The sequence below is a fragment of the Artibeus jamaicensis genome, unplaced genomic scaffold (genome assembly GCF_021234435.1).
Source record: "Artibeus jamaicensis isolate MK-2021 breed Jamaican fruit bat unplaced genomic scaffold, CSHL_Jam_final contig_3126, whole genome shotgun sequence".
Lineage (NCBI taxonomy): Eukaryota > Metazoa > Chordata > Mammalia > Chiroptera > Phyllostomidae > Artibeus > Artibeus jamaicensis.
This window is the reverse complement of record NW_026521723.1, coordinates 20,673,080-20,681,444: the sequence shown is the minus strand read 5'-3', so window position 1 is coordinate 20,681,444 and position 8,365 is coordinate 20,673,080. Positions and strand designations below refer to the sequence as shown.

The 8,365-nt window shown below is 46.1% G+C and overlaps 1 protein-coding gene across 2 annotated transcripts in view; it reads left to right on the top strand.

The window, feature by feature from the left end:
• Nucleotides 1–3,497: 3,497 nt before the first annotated feature.
• Nucleotides 3,498–8,365, top strand: part of MYLK (myosin light chain kinase) — a 184,361-nt gene continuing 179,493 nt past the window's right edge. The window contains exon 1 of one of the 2 annotated variants that reach the window (XM_037132246.2): nucleotides 3,498–3,517. The gene's annotated coding sequence lies outside the window, so the exon portion shown is untranslated. Of the gene's footprint in view, nucleotides 3,518–6,196; nucleotides 6,362–8,365 lie in introns of those variants that run through there. The other variant, XM_037132229.2, reaches the window with a different exon arrangement.

The following is an 8,365-nucleotide window of genomic DNA, read 5'->3' as shown; positions in this document are numbered from 1 at the left end:
CCTGTCTATTTTGTACCTACCATTTATGCGTCTCATTCTCTATACCTTTCCCCCATTCTCTCCCCTACCCCTACATCTCCCCACTGCTAACCCACCATGTGACCACTATTTCTGTGATTTTGTTCCTGTTCTAGTTGTGTGCTTAGTCTGATTTTATTGTTTTTAGGTTTGGTTGTTGATAGTTGTGAGTTTGATGTAATTTTACTGTTTATAGTTTTTATGTTCTTTTTCTTAGATAAATCCCTTTAACATTTTATATAATAAGGGCTTGGTGATGATGAACTCCTTTAACTTGACCTTATCTAGGAAGCACTTTATCTGCCCTTCCATTATAAATAATAGCTTTGCTGGATGGAGTAATCTTGGATGTAGGTCCTTGACATTCATGACTTGGAATACTTCTTTCCAGCCCCTTCTTGCCTGCAAGGTTTCTTTTGAGAAATCAGCTGACAGTTTTATGGGTACTCCTTTGTAGGTAACTGTCTCCTTTTCTCTTGCTGCTTTTAAGATTCTCTCCTTATCTTTAATCTTGGCTAATGTAATTGCGATGTGCCTTGGTGTGTGCCTCCTTGGGTCCAACTTCTTTGGGACTCTCTGAGCTTCCTGGATTTCCTGGAAGTTTGTTTCCTTTGCCAGATTGGGGAAGTTTTTCTTTACTGTGTTCTCAAATCATTTTTCAGTTTTTTGCTCTTCCTCTTCTCCTTCTGGTACCCCTATGATTTGGATGCTGGGACGTTTAAAGTTGTTTTGGAGGTTCCTAAAATTCTTATTTCTTCATTCTGTTCTGGTTGAATGTTTATTTCTTCTTTCTGCTGCATACCACTGATTTGAGTCCTGGTTTCCTTCCCATCACTGTTGGTTCCCTGTACATTTTTTTTATTTCACTTTTTATAACCTTTGCTCTTTCTTTTATTTTGTGACCATACTCAATAATTTCTGTGAGCATCCTGATTAACAGTGTTTTGAACTGTACATCTGATAGGTTGGCTATCTCTTCATCACTTAGTTATATTTTTTCTGGAGCTTTAATCTGTTCTTTCATTTTGGCCATATTTTTTTGGTCTTGGTGTGCCTGTTTACATAGTAAGGTGTGGAGACTTAGGTATTTGCCAGGGTAGGGCAACCCACATCACTGTGTTGTGGTACTATGTGTGGGGTGGGGGTCTGCAAGGGAACAGGGCCACTTGCTTGGCTCTTGACTGGTTTTCAGTCACTTCTTTCACTACCCACAAGCAAATTGGGCTCTTCTGGTGCTGATTCCCAGGTGGGTGGATTTGTGTACATTCAAGGACCCTGTGGGTCTCTCCAATGAACTATGAGGTTGGGAGTTTCTCCCACCACCACAACTCCCACAGGTTTTTACAGCCAGATGTTCTGAGGCTTTATTTTGCCATCTCTGGAACCCTGGGTTGTGCAGTCTGTTTCACTCCCCGGTTGGTCTTCCCAGTTTAGCTGCACATGAATGGGGGACTGCCTACTTGGTCTTCCATCTGCCACCTTGCCATGAGTCCTGCCCAACCCACTGCATGTCTCTGCCCCTCTTCCAGTCCAGATGAATGTTTCTTCTTTAATTCCTTGGTTTTTGGACTTCCATACAATTCAATTTTCTGTTACTTTGGTTATTTTTTTTGTTTTTAAACTTGTTGTTTTCCTTCTTTTGGTTGTCCGATGAGGCACAGTGTATCTACCTATACCACCATCTTGGCCAGAAGTTCTCTAAACAACTCAAATTACTACAAATTGGCTGAATCCAGGGAGAGAGAGGAAGAATGAAGTAATAGAAAGAAAAGAAATATCTTTCATTTATTGAATGACACTCCCCCATTAATTTTGCTGTTAAAATTTGCCACTCTGCTAAGGAGTGAAATGAGATAAATCACCTTAAGTACTTACTCCAAAGCTTGGCACATAGTGCTCACTAAAAAGTAACTATTATTGGTTGTCTCTCTTTCTCCTTTTTTTCCTGAGGTTTCCACTCAGGTCTTTCAGCCCCAGCTCCTCCCTGGACAGACCTGGGAGCTGGCCAGAGGCTGAGAAGCTGGAATAACTGCATAGGTGCCAGTTACTAGCACTGGCCCAGGCTTCAGAGGCTTCATGGCCTATGTTGGTATCTCACAGGTGCACCTTGAGGACCAGGTGTGCCTGTCTGATTTGGCTGCTGGGCCTGTGAAGCCCTGCATGGTGGACCCCTAATGGAAGTCTACAGTAGGAAGGTCTTTGCCTTCTCCCTGGTGTTCCACAGCATCTTGTTCCAGTTCTGGGCTTGGCTTCCCCTGCTGAAACCTTTGCTCCCTGACCAGGGGTCCTATGGAGAGTTGGTCCTGATCCTGAAGACTCAGGTGCACTAGGGCAGCAAGGGTCCATAGAGGCCCTTCAAGCCATGTAGAGAAGACCAGAGAAGGAACTTGACTGTCTTAAGGACACACAGCTGGTTGGGGTGCACCATAGAAAGCACTGGAGGCACTGTCTCTCTCTTCTGTGCTATTTATCCTCGTGTGCTGTCCTGTTTTCTCTTGTGCGGCTCCCTTCTTGGCCAAGGCTCTTCTGTCCTCTGACTTTTTTTTTTTAAGATTTTATTTATTTTTAGAGAGGGGGGAGGGAGGTAGAAAGAGGGAGAGAACCATTGTGTGAGAGAAACATCAGTCAGTTGCCTCTTGCATGCACTCCAACTGGAGACCAGACATGCAATCCAGGCATGTGCCCTGACTGAGAATCAAACTGACAATGTTTTGCTTTGTGGATGATGCTCAACTGAGTCACACTGGTTAGGACTCTCCTATGAGATTTTGATAGAAATCTGAAAACAATGACAATGTTAACAATAGCAGCCACTGTAGAGTGAGCACTTATTCTGTGCCAGTGACTGGCCCCGGGACACTTTTTATACACCCTGCTGACCCTCATAGCAACCCTGCAGGTGGAGATTATTAGTAGCAGCCCCATTTTACGGATGAGTAAACTAAGACTTTCAAAGATTGTCACTTGCCTCAGGCCACAGTTAACAACGGAGAACACAGCATCTGACTGCAGAGCAGTCTGTTCCCTGCTATTGTGCATCATGGGGATGGAAACCCGGAGCTCTGTTCCTGTTCCCTGAGTTGATTTTCATGCTCTCTCGGACTGCAGTGGCAGGGCTGCCCCTACCTGAGTACTCACAGTGTGATTTCATGGGGCTTAAAAACTGGGCACATCCCACCTGACTTAGCAGACCAGAGGGAGGAGGTCCAGTATCTGAGAAGGTCACACTCGTGACCCCAGACTTCCTCTTGCAGGGATGATACCTGTTAATGAAATGAGTGAACTGTAGGATTGTTGCTAGATTCTGATAGGAATGTGCATTTTGCTAATTTAGCTATAATCAGGGTTTCTGGCTTTTATTTCTTTTGCATGTGACTTTTATTGCAGAAAGCTTCTCTCAGCCTGTTCTCATTAAATCCCCAATTAGCAAGAACCCCAACAGGAAGAGAGCAGCTCCAGGAGACCAGGCCTCGCTCATTCACGCTGTGTGTGCAGTTGGGTATGTTTATTTTATTTGATCTGTGTGTGTATATGTGTGTCCCCTTTGGAGAAAACTTAAAAATAACTTTCTGCCAAAGACATGGGCATTCAGGGTTGTATTGCTGAACAGACATCCTCCTCCCACCCATGGTCTGCTGCTCTGCTGATGTAGCTGGGCTGACATGGGCAGCTCATCTGCCTGTAGAAGCCCAGCCCCTCCTCCAATGTGTTTTCCAAGAGGGAAGGCCCAGGAAGCCACAGGGAAGAAGGGGCTGCCTGATGTTCAGAGAACTCAGCTGTAGAGGACAGAGCAGGCTGGCTTTGTGTGATTTCACTTGGGAACCCAGGGATATGGATCTGAGTTTCTTGGGGATGCCAGCAGGAAACCCAGAGAGTGTATGCCAGGCAGAGCATCATTATGCCCATTTTACACACAGGAAGACTGAGAACCAAAGAATAGAAAGGATGTACAAGTTACGCGCCAGGTTTAGAGCTAGCCTGGCATGTGCCTAAAACCAAATGCCTGTAGGCCCCAGAGGGGTCGATAGTATATTGTTATAAACTGTCCACCCACTGCTCTTTCTACGTCCTCTCTTTAACACTCACAAGGTACCCTATACAATAAAATTAAGTGGGGTCATGGTTTAGAGTTGATTTTTAAAGCTTTTTAGCACAAGTTTCTATTCATTCATGTATTGTACAAATATCCAATGAGAACTTATACTCATCAGTAATTTTGCTTATCAGTGTTCTAGTCATTAGGGACACAGCGGTGAGCGAAACACACCAGTCTTGTAACCCGAGGAAGCTTGTGCTCCAGTAGGGGAGACAGTGAATCACATACCACACAGCTGCATGGCTGCCAACTGCGATGTGTGGACCTTGATGCACTTGCCTAACATGGGGCCTGACGTGATCTGACCTGGACCAGAGTCTACACTGAGCAGTTCCAATCAGACATTTTGTACTTGGCAGTTGTTTACTGCTTGTTTTTGAGCCTAAGTGTAAGCCCTTAAAAATTGTTCTTTTAAACATCCCCTCAAGCTCTGGTCCCTTTTGCTGATCTTTCAGGGGTGTATTTAACACCCAACATGGTAGCTGCTCCTAGTTGCTTAGTGTAATTCACAGATTTGATAAACACACTGAGCATGATTTTGCCCGAATCCTTGTCCTTGTTTCTGCCCAAATTGAATGACTTTCCCATCATGTTGTCCACTCCCAGAAACCTCCATCCAAGACTTAGATCTGATTTACCTTCATTCCTCAGTGGTGAACAGCATTGTTTTTGGATTCATTCCTCCTTTCCTGGCCATAAGATATTCAAATATCTACTACATTCAAGGTCTTTCAGAATCTGGGTGTTTTTTAATTCTTGGCCAAGAACTTAATTGACTTAAAGGTGTCTTCATCAGTGTCTGTTTCATGCTCCAAATCGCTCTTGTCCATATTTGTCCAACAGTTTTGTTTTGTTTTTTTTTTGACAAAAAGATGGGAGTAAATTGGATATTAATTTACCTTCTTCCCCACCTGTCCCCCAAGCTGCACTCTTCTATATTTATTTATTTATTTATTTATTTATTTATTTATTCCTTACTCGAGGACATTTTTGCATTGCTTTGAGAGATGGAGGCAGGGAGAGAAAAGAAACATCGATGTGAGAGAGAATCACAGATTGGTGTCTTCTCACACGTACCCCAACTGGGGATCAAACCTGAGTATATGCCCTGACCTGGAATTGAACCTGCAACCTTTTTGGTCTACAGGACAATGCTCCAACCCCTTCACCAAGTGGCCAGGGCCCACTTGTGTATTTTAAGGAGGGCAGAAGTGAGAGCAGACAAGGAGAGCAAAGCGTTAGACTAAAGCAACTGTTCTTACAGTGTGCCCTGGGGGCCCTTGGGGTCCTTGAGACTTTTTCATAGGCCATGAGACCCAAATCATTTTTGTAATAGAATGTTTGCCTTTTTCATTTGCCTTCTCTCTTCAGTGTACAGTGGGTTTTCCCAGCAGCTCCAAATGCTGTGATGTCACAGCAGACTAGATACAGAAACAGATGTGGAAACTTAGCTGTCTTCTATTATTAAGCCAGACATTAAAGAAGTTTGCACAAAGATATGCTCCAGGGACTGCTCCCGAAGCTCCCCGGGCATCAGGACCAGTGCTGCTGGGTCCTCTGCATGACTGCAGTGGATAGAGCCAGGTCGAAGTCTCAGCCCAGATTCCCTATGAAAATTATAGCCTGGAGTTTTCCCAGTCCATCTGCTCTCTGGGCTTGCCTGCCGCTCAAGGGATCACAAACAGATCATTCTCAGTTTAAGGAGGAAGGAGCTGAGTCTCAGGAGGCGATGTCCCATGAGTCCTAGATGGTAATTCTAGGCCAGATGTGCCAAAGGATGACTGGTATTCCCAGCCAGATGTAGAGCTGGGGGTGTGTCCAGCCCCTCCAAGGGCTCAGCTCTCTGCTTGACAGCATTCTGCCTTTGCTCCACACTCAGACTGGAATCTGCAGCTCTGTAAAAACCCACGAGCTTCCACCCCTGGTTTCCCCAGGACTCCACTGAGAGCCTCTGCCGCTGGCAGCCAGGGGTTTCAAAGGTCACTCCAGCTGGGTGGATGAGAACAACGGATCTCCCTGACTGGGTGAAGCTGGCTGCCCAGCGGAAGGCAAGTTGCAACATCTTCGAGCAAAGTCAACCCCCCCCTTAACTTTTCCAGTCTGGTCCTGGGCTCTGCGCCGTCCCTGGCTCTCCTTCCCTCTCTTCCTTCTCGGACAGACCTTGGACAGGAATATCTGCGTACAGTGGTACGTCGTGGCTGTCCACACATCCCGACTCGTGTGAGAGCTCCCAGGGAAGAGGCCTCGGTAAGGCGTGTCTGTTCTTTGGTGTGTGGCCCTGTTCCACTGTTTGCTCCCATGGGTCACAGCAAGTCATCCTGGCACAGCCTGCAACAGAGAAGTAGCCCACTCAGGGATTAGGAGCAATTAGGCAATTTGTCAGGATTTGAGTCCGGCAGAGAGAGGATTAAGGTGGGAGAGTGGAGCTGTCATTGCCTGGGGCATCTGCACCTGGGTGGCTTGCTGTCTCTCACACGTGCTGTGTCTTGTAGATAGATTCACCTCTGACAGCCAGGCTGCCGGTGCAGAGCGCACTGGCAGCCCTTCCCTACAGAAAAAGCAAGGTATTTCCAGGATGCCCTGCTGACTGATCTGGTGCTTAAAGACAGCTATCATTTAAAGTGCATGTACTTTGGGTAAGGAAGGGGACAGCTGGTTTCTCTAAACCTGTTCTGCCATATAACTTGATTCCTGATTTGTAACTTTTATTCTGAATCTTTTTGCACTCTGTTTTGGCCATAGTTGAAAGTGTTCCTTTCTGAGTTCAAGAGACAATTTATGGTACTTTTGTTCAAATTAAAGTCCAATTAACTTAGTGCTGCTTTGAGTGATGAATACATTCTGTTACTCGTGGAAACCTTATTTGGAAGTGAGCTTTGGCCCAGGCATTTTGTGTGTGTGTGTGTGTGTGTGTGTGTGTGTATGTGTGCATGCGCGCACATGTTGGGGGGTTGCTTTCAGCCCTCACACCACTCCTCTTTCTTTTTTTATTGATTTTTTGTTTTTAGGGAGAGAGAGAGGAAGGGGCGTTTGGGAGGAAGAATGAGAGAGAAAGAGAGAGTTTGATTCATTTACTGATTCCACTTACTGATACATTCATCAGTTACTTTTTTTAAAAAGATTTTATTTATTTATCTTTAGAGGGGAAGGGAAGAAGAGAGGGAGAGAAACATCAATGTATGATTGCCTCTTGTGCGTCCCCTGCTGGGAACTGGCCTGCAACCCAGGCATGTGCCCTGACTGGGAATCAAACCGTGATCCTCTGGTTTGCAGGCCCGCACTCAATCCACTGAGCTACACCAGCTGGGGCCATCAGTTACTTTTTGTATGTGCCCTGACGGGCTCTAGAACTCACACCCTTGGTGCATCAGGATGATGCTCTAACCAACTGAGCCACCAGGCCAGAGCACCACTGTTTTACCCATACCCAGCTCCATTTTTTTCTCTTCTTACTTCTCTGTCCTCTGATCATTACTGAATAAAACCCTCTAGTTGGTTTGTTTAATTCCAGCCACTGAGCACTGCTCTGCCAATAGCAGTGATAAGGGTGGTATTCTCCATGGGAATGTGGTCACCAGGCTGGACAAGGGATTAGAAGGGAACAAGGATGGCTGGGTTTTATTTATTTATTTATTTTGATAGAGCATTCCAGATATGTCAGTAGCCATTATTTGACAGTGTGGACAGGATCTGTTTATGCTGCCGATGGCAGTGGGTGGGGCGATGCGCTGAGCAGAGCTGTTTGGTGTATCTGGCCGCTGTGGGACTGGGCTTTGGTCCTGCTTGCAGGGTAGTTCAGTAACCTCCCTTGCAGGGGACTGGGTGCCTTCTGGCTGTACTGACCTGCCTGTTCTCTTTCTAATCATGAAGCCAGGCCTTCCCTAAGGCTGAATGACTTCTGTTTTCTGCGTTCTCGAGGCCAAGCACGTTCCTTTTGATGATAGTATCTGGGGCCTTTGGGAGGTATAGGTGGACCTCAGAAGGCGTTGGAGCAAGAGGGTCCTGAGCCTGATGTCCCCACTTCTGGTTTCCAGCTCCTCTGAAAGCAGAGGCAAAAGAGTCTTGTGACTTCCCAGGCCAGGCCTGAGAGCAGAAAGGAAGGTGCATGGCCTGTCCTCTTCCTCTCTGCAGTTCCCAGTACTCCTCTCTCCAATGGCCTCTGCCTTCCGCATCCCCCTTTACTGGAAATAGCAGGAAATTCCTCATCTGGGTCATGGGGCCCAGGGTACGGCTGCAGCCAGATTTTGGCTT